The sequence below is a fragment of the Cupressus sempervirens genome, chromosome 11 (genome assembly GCF_028749045.1).
Source record: "Cupressus sempervirens isolate cs-2001-9-10 chromosome 11, ASM2874904v1, whole genome shotgun sequence".
NCBI classification, from domain to species: Eukaryota; Viridiplantae; Streptophyta; class Pinopsida; order Cupressales; family Cupressaceae; genus Cupressus; species Cupressus sempervirens.
Window position 1 is genome coordinate 774,262,886 of NC_143128.1, and position 13,871 is coordinate 774,276,756.

Below are 13,871 nucleotides of genomic sequence, written 5' to 3' on the forward strand. Positions count from 1 at the left end.
ATACTTACTGAAATGTCTTACAGAGGATTCTAGAACATTACATAATAGAACGGTTGACCTAAACAAGATTCTATTATTAAATTCATGATCAAAATTAAATACACAAGTGGGCTCCCACTAAGAACCAAAAAAATAGACAACTCGACACACACTGGGTAAATCAACACACATTGGAAAGTTGGCACTTGGCATTAACTGGAAATTGGCACTTGGCATCATTTGGAAACTAGCTCTCAACATCAATTGGAAATTGGCACTTGGCATCCATTGGAAACTGGTGCTCAGCATCAACTATAAATTGGGCAACAACTAAAAATTAGCACTTGATAGCAACTGGAAATTGTCAATCAACACCAACTAGAAATTGGCACTCAACATCAACTAGAAATTGGCACTCGACATCCACTAGAAACTGGTACATAGAATCAACTAGAAACCAGTACTTGACATCAACTAGCAAAAGGAACAAAAAGTGCAGGATTACAAGGAAACTCAAGATGCTCCTACATCATTTTCTTTCATGCATTCCTTCTCCCTTTTCCTCTCCAAGTGTAGTTAGGATCACCCTAATAGAAAAGGAATTCAACCTTCTCTAGAGACTCAACCTCACAATTCAAGTCCCACTGCTTGGAGGTTGTCTCCATGTTTCACAAGGTTTTCCTTAGGTAAAAACTTTGGACAAGCCTATAAAAATTTATAAAAATAGTTTTTGGCATGCCTGGTGGGATGGTATTTAGAAGATTTCAAAGCCTACTAGTGTCAAAAGAGAATAATTTAAAGTTGATGTTGAGAAGATGGTGTTTCTCTCAGTATTCCAGGCCTTCAAGAGCCCCTTTTCCATAAGGTAGTTGATGACTCTACGCCTTCATATCTAGTTCCAGACCAAAGTTGTATGATTCATGCCCAAAGCTAAAACAAGGGCATCTTCTAGAGGTAAATTTTAGTATCAAGAGCTTTCATTTTAAAATCCTAGAAGAAGAAAGTCTAGATTGTCTCTATCACTAGTTAGGAGTATGAAGTACATACATACCCCTACAAGATCAATCTCCACTCCTCCTATTGTGAGATCTCAACCTAGAAATCTATTAGCTCATATTAATAGATTACTTGTTTATATGGTTAGAGCTCATGTTTTTTCCACCTTTAATGGTGGATGTCCACTTTTGTTAGCCCAAAGACATGACATACCAATAGATGTACTTAAAAGTATACCTAAATTCACTAGTGAAACTTCCATCTCTCCCTTAGAACATATTCAAGAGGTTGCAAATGTCTACAATATCCATGGTATTATAGAAGATGATGTGGTTGTTAGACTCTGAGGTTCATATTGAAAAGGAAAAGCCCTACAATAGTATAGGTGTCTATCACATGGTCCTATAATGAATTGGGATGGGTTAGGAGTAGGACTATGTAAACATTTTGAGGATAAAAGTGACTATTTGTCACTTTTAGAATAACTAATTACTATAAAAAGAGCCCCCCATGAATGTATAACTAATTTCAACTACAAATTTCAAAAGACATGGGACAAAATACCTACTTTAGTGAAACCTAACCCTAGAAATGCCTTTGTACATTACCTTAGAGCTTTTAATAGTGATATTGCCACTATAATCCAAACCATGGGAGGAGATATCTTACTTTATGCTTATGAAATAGTAATAAGGGCAAAAAGCATATTGATATAAGGGCATGATTGATTTAGGGGCTACTAGTTTAGTGATGCCCAAGTGTGTTGCCAATGCTTTAGAAATAAATTATGAGCCCATTGTTAGGCATATATTATAGTTGGATGGTAGTACTATCAAGACTATAGGTATCCTTATGGATTTTGGAATGGACCTACATGTATACCCTAGTTGTATAGTAAATCAAGATATATCAGTTATTTAGGTCAAGTCATAGTTTTCCATTTGCCTCTCAAGAGATTTCACTACTCAAATAGGTGGCTATATATCCTCTGATTGGTCATATATGTTTTCTAGAATGAGATATGGAACCAAGACTTCAATCAGAGTAGAGCCTCTATCCCTCCATTATATTGAACCCTACACCCCTAATCTCATCACTATTAATTGCACTATCCTAGAGATGGATTAGGATGACATAGTAAATGAGCCTACCACTTCTCTACTAGAGATACCTAATTTCCTCTTAGATGAATGAGCTAATGGATATCAATTTAATCCCATATCAAAAACCCTTGAGATAGGTCTTGGTACATACTATGTGTTAGAGAGGGATGCTCTTGTCCCTAACCTTATGAAGACCAAAAAAGATATGAGTGGGATATAGAGTATTTTTTTTGATGGATCATGAAATAAAAATTGATCGGGGGTGATTGTGATGTTAATTTATCCTACACAAGTAAGGTACTACTTTTCCTTTAGGCTCCAATTTAGTTGTACCAATAATGTGTCCTAGTATGAGTCCTTGATCCAGGGTCTTCTACTTGCTTAATAAAGAGAAATTCAAACATTGAGTGTATATAGAGATAGTGAGTTAGTGTTCAATCAGGTAAGAAACTAAAATATCACTTAAAATGGCTTGATTAAGTCTTTTAAGCATATAATATGGGATTTTCTTGAAGGCTTCAATGCATTTAATATTTAGAGCATCCTCAGGAAGAAGAATAGATATGCTAATAGAATTGTAGCCATTGGTGCATCTTATGATGTGTAAGGGAATCTTGAGGATGAGAAGAAGCAAAAAATTAGAGTGCTAGTTAGACCTACAATTCCTGACAACAACACCAATTAGCAAGTGTTTTAGTCTGATGCACAAATTGTAAGTTTCTTGCAAAATGAGGTAGAATTCTTAGAGAGAAACCAATCTAGGTTGCATGACCAATATGGAGATCAAATCATCAATCTTAGTTCCAAAAAGTTTCCTAAGGGTCTCATTACCTTAGAGAATGTCTTCAACATTGATGACCAAGAAAGAGATAGAGGCATGAACCTAGCTACTGACAAAGACAATTATAGACTAGTTGTGGTTGCTAATGGGAAAACCTTAAACATTTGAAAGGTATGTTATGAAATTGAGCAGGAAAATTTCATTCATCTATGTCAAGAATTTAATGACATATTTTCTTGGACATATGATGATTTAAAGGGTTTTGATCCAATTTTGTTTTAGCATACCATAGACTTAGTAGAAAATGTCAAACTACCAAGGAAAAATAGAGGCTAGTGAATCCCAAAATTGAACCCTTAATGAGAAAAGAGTTATCCAAGTTGATTGAGGATAATATAATTTTCCTTACCAAGCACTCATCATTGGTATCGAAATTTGTCCCTACTAGGAAGAAGAATGGAGAAATTAGATTATGTGTGGATTTTAGGGATCTTAACCAAGCTTTCCTTAAAGATTATCATCCCCTCCCTTCCATGGAACATATATTGTCCAAGGTCAGTGGTTCAGAGAGGTTCTCATTTCTTGATGGATTCTCTAGTTAGGATCAAGTACTGGTCAAAGAGTCTGATATATACAAGACTATAGTCACCACCAAATGGGGTACCTATGCTTATAGTAAAATGCTTTTTGGGATAACAAATGCAAGTACTACATTTCAAATGGTAATAGAGATGGCCTTCAAAAACATGATTGAAAGGTTTGCATTGGTTTACCTTGATGATATCACACTATATTCAAAGGATATAGCATATAATTTTGGTCATCTCAAACATTCATAAGGTGTAGAAATGTTGGGGTATCCCTTAACCCAAGCAAGTGTTTCTTTGCCATCAATCAAGGAAAATTATTAGGACACTATTGTCACAAAATTTGGTAGCCTTGTCCAAAGTTTTTACCTAAGGACAACCTTGTGAAACATGGAAACAACCTCCAAGCTATGGCACTTGAACTATGAGGTTAAGTCTCTAGAGAAGGTCAGCTTCCTTTACTATTAGGGTGCACCTAACTACACTTGGAGAGGGAAACGAAGAAGGAATGCATGAAAGAAAATCTATCTACTCTAACCTAAGGGGTGATGCACCAAAATAGAGTGTTTGACCAGAATACAGATTCAATTTTTTCTTAATTCAACAACCACATGTAGATTAGACAACAAAAGAATGCTATAGGAGGAGACTTCACTTAATATCATTCAAATGCCAAAAGTAAATACAATCATGTAAATTATAGAATATAGATTAAAAAAAATTAGCCAAAGGCAAAGAGAACTTGAATAGTGTGTTAATGGCTAAAAGAGACTCAATAGAGGATTAAAATGGACTAGAGCCATGAGAAACTATATTATTATACATAGAAGCATTACTAGATAATCAAAGAAAGATCAACCCTTACAAAGATTACAAAATTTTCCTTTATAGCTCAAGCATAACTGAGGTATTTCTAACTAAAGTTACTTTACAACCAATACCATTAAGTACTTAGAGATTAATCAAGATTATCCCAATAGTAGATTTGGTTTGGTACACTTGCAAAGGCATGAAAATCGTGGAAAACTTGACCAAAGAAAACCTTGAAGTGATGGAAACAGTGTTGATCAATGCTAAAATTCCTCAAAATGGATGATCAAATAGTGGGAAGAGTGTTCTTTGCATTTTTTAAAACCCAACATTAACTTAGAGTGGTTGGGATCAATCAGAAAGATTGGATTATGCAAGAAACCCTATCTTTTCTCATTTCTTGCTTATGAAATCAGCAAGGTTAGTAGGTCAACTTGGTCAAGTAACCACAAACCTCTACATGGATGAACTATATTTTTTATTTTGCCACCTCATGAAGTCTTTTTATATCTAATTGCATCATTAACTAAAAATTCCACCATTTAAAACTTAACTGTGACAACTTACAATATTTTCAATTTTAATTGTGATGGACCAACACAACTACACCTACCAAACTAGGCCCGTTAGGACACATGAAAAATCTTCACTATGTCACTATAGCTAAATATTAATCATTTTTTCCTAGAAACATAACAAGAGACATCAATCTTCCTCCATTTGATGGCCTCGAAGGTACACTAAACTTGTCAATGTACTGACCAATACAAACATGGTCTTTTGCCAACCTATCTGACACTAACCCACCACATCATGGCCCACAAAAGGAAAGGACCCACCTACCACATGTCAAGTTTTCACTATGTCACATGAAGTAACTACCCTAAAAATCTTCATAGTGATATAGTGACAACCATAGATGATCCTTGATCTAACAATGGGTAAAATACAGTAAAGGAACTAACCCACACCTTGCATAGTCATTACCTTAACCAATGAGAAACCAAAAAGCTACCATCTTACTTTAACAACTACCTGGCTACTCTAATAGGAAATGAGGTCCACCAAGCCATCACCATGTCACATGAAATAACTAGCTTGCAGCTCTGCATAGCAACATAGCCACGACCATAGGTCATGAAAGGATCTAACAATGAGCAAATTACAGGTCTGCAAAAATGTAACTTAATAAAACATAGAAATATTATGAAGTTTTTTATTTAATTTATTTTTTATTTCCATGGTATTCTTTAATATTAAAGGTGGGAAGTGATCATTTAACACTTGAATTCAAATGTGGCAATTTTGGCAGGAAGGTAAATTTGTCCAACAATTCTAGTGACTCAGGGAGGATGCAAGCCAGCTATGCATAGACCAATATCCTGCACATCTATTAGGCAAAAAAGTCATAGAAGCCATGAGAATATGCCTAGAAAAACCCTAAAATTGCAAAAAAAAATGCCTAGGAACCCCAAAAGTTCCTCTTTACAACTAAAACTAGGAACCAAAGTCCTCTACAACCTCTACCATAAACACATGTGCTTGTGCACTTCTTGAAAAAAAGGAAATTGTAAGAATTAAACTAACCTAATTATATACATGAAATACATTATCTTTTATTAGAGTTAGGACTTAAGATATATCCCATTAACTAGAATAGGAAAAATTTCACCATTAGGCCTTCTTAATTAAAAAGCATTGGCCTATTTGCAACTAATAAGCACATAGGAACCAATCCACAGTGAATCAAATTTTGAGTGCCTCCCTAGTTTTTCCCTATCTACATCCTACTTGAGCACAAGGTTACCCTCTCTAAAAAATCTAGCCTTAGCCTTGTTATCAAAGCTATTTTTCATCTATTGTTGATGTGCTCCTAGGGTCTACATGGCCTAGCTTCTTTTCTCTTCTAGCTCCATCAGCTCTACCATTCTTACTATCATAGCATCACTTTCCATTAGCTCCAACTGATGAGTCTATTCTAGAGATGGGAATTCTAATGAAATTGGAAGCCTTGTTCCCTGCCATATACCAACATAAAGGGTGGATTTCCAATTGCCCTCTTAGGTTTTATTCTATCAACCCATAGTGTTGTCTTCAACTTTTGATACCAACACCTTTGTTTATCCTCAATAATCCTTTTCATAATCCTCATTAGGTTTTTGTTAGATGACTCATCCAATCCATTTCCTTGAGGATAGTAGTTCAGGAATGTGCTTAAGTAGATATTATGATCAACTTCCCATGCACAAATCTAAGCTCCAACAAAAGATTTTGAATTATTTGAAATAATGGTTGAAAGGGCACCAAACCTGGTAATAATTATGTCAATGAATTCAATAACTGAAGATTCTAAGGAATCCTTCAATGCAACTATCTATATCCATCTAGTGAAGTAATCTATAGCAATAAGGATCCATTTGTAACTAGAGCCAGAAGGAGGATTGATGGGGCCTATGAAATCCAATCCCCATTGGGAAAAGGACCAGTCTACCTAAATGAGGTGAAGAGGGAGAGTTGCAAGCTTGTGTTTACTTGAAAAGAAAGCACATTTTTCACACTTCCTCACATACTTATCAAAATCATGGAACAAGGATGGCTAGTAGTAACTAGCTCTCATGATCTTCATTGCAATTTTCCTTTCTAAAAAGTGGCCACCACTAGGACCATCATGAATTTCTTTGATCACTCTTTCATCTTGGTCTATATCAATGAATCTCAATATGACTCCATTGAAGTCTCTCCTAAATAGGGTATGATCAACTATAGCATAGGGGATTGACTGTAATATGAACTACCTCCTTTTAGCCTTATTCAACCCTTGAGGATATCCATTTCCTATTAAGAAGGTTTTTATGTCATCTATCCAACTCCTTGGATTATCATTTGTTACTTCTTGCTATTCTATCAATACCATAGCAACTTCCTCATCTGACTCCTGAGATGGGATCATCTATATGCACAATCATTTCCCTCTTAGATCCATCCAAATCTCTTTTTAGTAATATCATTTCTTAAAAGAAAGTCCTTCACATTGGCATGGGGTACTAACAAATGGACCTTGTTATAAGATAGAAGGTGTCTAAATTTCTTTAAAACTCTTATGATTGTAAGCGCTTGCTTCTCTACATAACTATATTTTTCTTCATATTCCTTAAGCCATTCCCTAAAGAAAGAAATAGGTTGTTCTTCATTCTTATCATTTGTGTGAGAAAAGAGAGCGAAAATTCTTGGCTCACCACCTAAGGCATAAAGAATGAAATCCTTCATAAAATTTAGATTAATGAGAGTAGGGGCTGAGGATATGACTTCTTTGATCTCTTCAAAATTTACCTTCCCTTCCTTGGTCCATGTAAACAATGAATTCTTTTTAAGCATGGCTATAAGGGGTTTCACCATAGTCGCTAACTTATGGATAAATTTCCTCACAAAATTTATTCTACGAAGAAAAATTTACAAACCTTTCTTATGAGTAGGAAGGTGAAGAGCAAGAATTGTCTTTTTTTTTTCTAGATCAATCGTTAAACCATCCTTTGATAAAAAATTTCCTAATAATTTTCCTTAATTTTTGGAAAAGACACACTTTCTTGGGTTAAGGGTTACCCCAAAATCTCTACACCTTATGAACACTTGTCTAAGATGACCAAAATGATTTGATATATCCTTTGAATACACTATGATATCATCAAGGTAAACTAATACAAACCTTTCCATCATGTTTTTAAAGGTCATCTCTATTGCATTTTGAAATTTGGCACCTACATTTGTTAGCCCAAAAGTCATTTTACTATAAGCATAGGTCCCTCATTTGGTGGTGAATGCAGTCTTGTATCTATTAAACTATTTGACCAATGCTTGATTGTAACCAGAGAATCCATCAAGAAATGCGAACCTCTCTGAACCACTGGCCTTGGACAATATTTGTTCCATGGAGGGTAGGGGATGATGATCTTTAAGGGAAGCTTAGTTAAGATCCCTAAAATCCACACATAATCTAATTTCTTCATTCTTCTTCCTAATAGGGACAAGATTTGTAACTCATGATGAGTGCTTGATAGGGAAAATCATATTAGCCTCAATTAGCTTCGATAATTCTTTTCTCATTAAGGTTAAATTTTAGGATTCATTGGCCTTAGTTTTTTCCTTACTGGTTTGACATTTTCTACTAAGTCTATGATATGATAAAACAAACTAAGGTCAAAACTCTTTAAATCATCATATGTCCAAGCAAATATATCATCAAATTCTTGACACAGATGAATGAAATTTTCTTGCTCAATTTCAAAACACAGCTTTCCCATGTTTAAGGTTTTCCCATCAACAACCAAAACTAGTGTATAATCATCTTTTTCAATAGCTAGGTTCATGCCTCTGTCTCTTGCTTGGTCATTAGGGTTGAAGACACTCTCTAAGGTAATCAAACCCTTAGGCAACTTGTTGGAACTAAGATTGATGATTTGATCTCCATACTAGTCATGCAACCTATATTGGTTTCTCTCTAAGAATTCTACCTCATTCTACAAGAAACTTATAATTTGTGCATCAAATTCAAACACTTGCAAATTGGTGTTATTATCAAGAATTGTAGGTTTAACTACCACTCTAATTTTTTGCTTCTTCTCTCCCTCAAGGTTCCTTGGCACATCATAAGATGCACCAATGACTGAAATTTTATTAGTATATCTATTCTCCTTCCTAGGGATTCTCTAAATATTTAATGCATTAAAGCCTTCAAGAAAATCCCATACTCTATACTTTTAAGACTTAAGCAAGCCATTCTTAGTGATATATTGGTTTCTTACCTGATCAACCACTAACTCAATATCTCCATATACACTCAATATTTGGATTCTTATTTTTTGAGCAAGTAGAAGACCCTGAATCAAGCACTCATCCTCGGCCACATTATTGGTACAACTAAATTGGAGCCTAAAGGAGAGGTAGTATCTTACTTGTGTAGGAGAAATCAACATCACACCTACCCCTAATCCATCATTATTTCTTGATCCATCAAAAAACTTACTACATATGCCACTCATATATTTTGTGATCTTCACAAGGTTAGGGACTAGAGCATCCTTCTTTGAGAAATAGTATGTACCAAAACTTATCTCAAGAGTTTCTGATATGGGATCAAATTGATATGCATTAGCCCATTCATCAAAGAGAAAATCATGTATCTCTATTAGAGAAGTGGCAGACCCATTTACTATGCCATTCTCATCCATCTCTAAGATAGTGCAATTCATATTGATGAGATTATGAGTATAGGTTTCAATATGACAGAGGGCTAGGGGCTCATCTCTGATTGAAGCCTTGGTCCCATATCTTGTTTTGAAAAACATATATTACCAATTAGAGGATATGTAACCACCTATTTGGTTAGTGAAATCTCTTGAAAAGGAAAATGGAAAAGTGTGGCTTGACCTTAGCAAATGATATATCTTTAGTTATAGTATAACTAGGGCATACATGTAGGGCTAGTTCAGCATTCCTAAGGATCCCTATAATCTTGATAGTACTACCATCTAATTGTAATATATCCCTAACAATGGGCTCATATTTCATTTCAAAAACATCAACAACACACTTAGGCATCATTGAACTACTATTCCTTGAATCAATCATGCAATTGTGGACTAGCTTATCCCCTATAATTAGAGAAACATAAAATGGAGGAGGTATAACCTTTTTACTTGTTTCTATTTCTCTTGATGGTTGTATCAAACTTGTGGTGCTTCCTTCTCTTGATGGTTGATTCCTTGGGTCAATAATTTCTAATTCTTGCTACAATAGCCTCTTTTGCATGGGTATAGTACAAACAACATCCCACATAGAAATATTCACATTTGTCTTCTTCATCTACTCTACCACACTAAATAAAGCATTAGGTTCTTTGGTAGAAGCCTTAGGAGGTGTATGTGTAGGAGGTTGAGATGGAATTACTTGGGGGCCAATCACATCTCCCCTAGAATTACTTTATCTTTGTTGTTGAGGGGAATTGGCTTGATCATTCACCATTTGTATATAAGGTACTATATTTGATGTTGAAGCTTGATTAGGAGGAGGAGGGGTAGCATCTTCAACAACTCTTCTATTACTCCTATTTTTGTGAGTAATGGAGTCCTAGTTTACATTACAATGTTCCTCCACCTAATGATTCAGGAAGAAGAAATCACCTTGTCTTTGTATCTATAAGGTGGCTTTGGATTGGTTCTCATTATATGATTGTCCTACTGTAGGCTCTTGGGTGTTCAAAGCTCAATAGGATTCAGCTTTCTAACACACACAATAGGAATAGGAGTAATTGCAAGAGGGACAAAAATCTTGATCTTGAGCCATATTTTTTTGAGGGAATATGACCCTACTTTGATTTGCATTCGAGGTAGAAGCATGACTATTCTACCTATTCTAATCAAAAGAATTGTTCCAATAATTATGTTTAGGAGTTCTACCATTATTCAAAGTTTAATATTATAGTTGAGGAGCTATATTACCTTGATCTTGATGTCTCTCCAAAGTCACGACTTTTTTGGTCACTTTCTGCATCACAGAGAAGCTATCTTACAACTTCTTCTCTTAGCCTTGCAATCTTTTATCTATGTTCAACATCACAAACTATGTCATCTCATTGATTTCATCCATTCCATTTAAAGATGTGAAAGCTTGAGCTACTAAAGCAAGGGGTTGTGAGATAGAAGTTGTGGGAATAGAGGCTATTGTTGGTTGATGATTTGGGATATGAGGAAAGAAAGGCATAGGAAGCCTTGGAACTAACATTCCTCCTTGTATCAATATGTTTTGTGCCCTTATTTGTATTTCATAAACATAAAGTAAGGTATTTCCTCCCATGGTTTAGATTGTAGTGGAAATGTCACTATTAAAAGCTCTGAGGTAATGCAAGAAGGCATTACTAGGGGTAGGTTTCATTGATGTAGGTATTTTGTCCCATGTCTTTTAAAATATATAGTTAAACTTAGTCATACATTCATGGGGGGCTTTTTATAGTAGTTAGTTATTCTAAAAGTGACAAACAGTCACTTTTATCCTCAAAATGTTTAAATAGTCCTACTCCTAACCCATCCCAATCCATTATAGAACCATGTGCTAGACCCCTATACCATTGTAGGGCTTTTCCTTTTAAAGATGAAGCTAGGATTATAATGGCCACATAATCTTCTATAATACCATGGATAGTGCACACATTTACAACCTTTTGAATGTGTTCTAAGGGAGAGATGGAAGTTTCACTAATGAATTTAGGTATATTTTTATGTGTAGCTACTAGTCTGTCATGTCTTTGGGCCAACAAAAGAGGACTTACACCATTAAAGCTAGAAAATGCATGAGCTCTAGCCATATAAGCATGCAATCTATTAATATGATCTGATGGTGTTCTAGGTTTCAACATCTCACAATAGGAGTGGAGATTGATCTTTTAGGTGTATGTATTTCCTCTACACTCCTAATTGGTGATAGAGACAATCTAGACTTTCTTCTTCTAAGATTTGAAAATTAAATCCTTTGATACTAAAATTTACCTCTAGAAGATACCCTTGTTTTAGCATTGAGCATGAATCATAGCAACTTTGGTTTGGAACTAGATATGAAGGGTTTAGAGTCACCAAGTGATTTATGGAGAAGGGGGTTCTTGAAAGCATGGAATACTAAGAGAAACACTATTTTCTTAGTATCAACTTTAAATTATTCTATTTTTAAACTAGTAGGCTTTGAAATATTCTTAATATTGTCCCACTTGGCATGCCAAAAACTATTGTCACAAAATTTTGCACCATTGTCCAAAGTTTTTACCTAAGGAAAACCTTGTGAAACATGGAAAAAACCTCCAAGCTATGGGACTTGATGATCAAAATTGAACATGCATATTATATTAAATAATATTTTATTATTGCTAATGACTTTTCAATTTGGATTTGTCCATTCAACTTCTAATAAGAATATAGATGGAGTGACCTTTCAACTTCCATGAAGATGTATAAAGAGGCTCAAGTCAAATTCAAGGAGTAAGAATGATATGGAGAGACAACCCTTTTGCTGAGATTACCAATTTTTACTAGATCTTATATATGGAGTTCATGGGCATACATCTCAACCATGGGATTTCCCAACTCCTATAGAGTTCATGGACATACATCTCATTCACAAGATAGCCCAACTTTTATGAGCTTGGACACACAACTCCTCCAATGGTTTATCCAAATTTGATTGATTTGCAGGCATACATCTCACTTATGAGATTGTCCATAATTGTATGAAATTTGATTTAATATTATGAGTAAATTGAATGATTGATATTATTTATTATCTATTTACAATACCATTATTTCTTTGTTTGGTATTGTCCTTTGAATTGACAAAACAATTCAGATCAGTGGTATCAAAGCTTAAGATTTCAATGAAGAAGCCAAACACAAATTCATAGAAGCTAGAAGATATTTATTCATGTTCATCCCACCAAAGTTTTGATTCTAACTAGCTAGGATGGAATTAAAAGCATTTCTAAACCCAGTCAATCCATGGGCAGACCAAAAAATTGAAACCTTTCTATGAGTGAATGTGCGATCATTGGGATCCAAAGGCCTTGCCAAGGTAGTTGGTGTATATGAAGCTACATTCTTCTACTTTTGATTATTTGTAGCTCTATTATAGTGCATTTAATAGCCATCAATAATATTATTAGGCTCCTCCAATGCCTTCTTAGCACCTTCCATGGTCTTATATATAAAAAAGAGAAAGCCCCCTAGACTTCCTAGACTATTTATCAAACCTCAGTGGCCCTTCTTCAACCTTTCTATACTTTGAAAGAAAAAAAACTAAGTAGTTTCTCCACAGGCATATCAGTAGGAACTTTACTTACATAAATCTTGTATTTCATGGGATCATTAATTGAATACTATGACACGGGACCCATGAAAGCCATTTGACAAGTGGTCATCTAGCTCTCAATTTTCTTGCTCAGCTCCTTCAAAGCCCTATGTGTAGCATCCATATGTTTGAAGGTCATGAAAATATAGCTTTTTAGTTTCTCGATTGCCTTGTCCATTATAACTAAGCATTCCTTGAGTTTTCCATATTTAGAAAACACAAATTTTAGGGTTTTGGAGGTAGTGTTCCAGTCGAGGCTACAGATGAAGACTTCTAATGAACTAGATCCTTGTTAGTGATATTTCTAATTTTGGGAGGCCAACCCCTTATCAAACCCTAGGACATTCATGGGGCCTTTCCATCCACCCTTATTCTCTCTCCCACCACATAATTGGCTTCTCAAATACATCAAGAAGTTAGAAAGTTTTCCTATCAAACTAGTCTTAAAGTGGTGGTTTCATATGGAGGTACTCTAATATATCAATAGATCGATGAATTGGTAGAATCATTATTGATAGAATATCTGTATTCTATCTCAAAGATGATAAGACAATGGGGCCCATTACCTCATAAGAGGGGAGGAATTATCAAAATTGAACATGAATATTTTATTATATTATATTATATTATTGCTAATGAATTTTCAATTTGGATTTGTCCATTTGGGTTCTAATAAGAATATAGATGGAGTGACCTTTCAACTTCCATGAAGATCTATAAAGAGGCTCAAGT

The 13,871-nt window shown here is 34.9% G+C and overlaps 1 pseudogene; it reads right to left on the reverse strand.

The window, feature by feature from the left end:
- LOC149531892 (uncharacterized) overlaps positions 1–13,871 on the reverse strand; it is a 161,571-nt pseudogene that overhangs the window by 59,382 nt on the left and 88,318 nt on the right.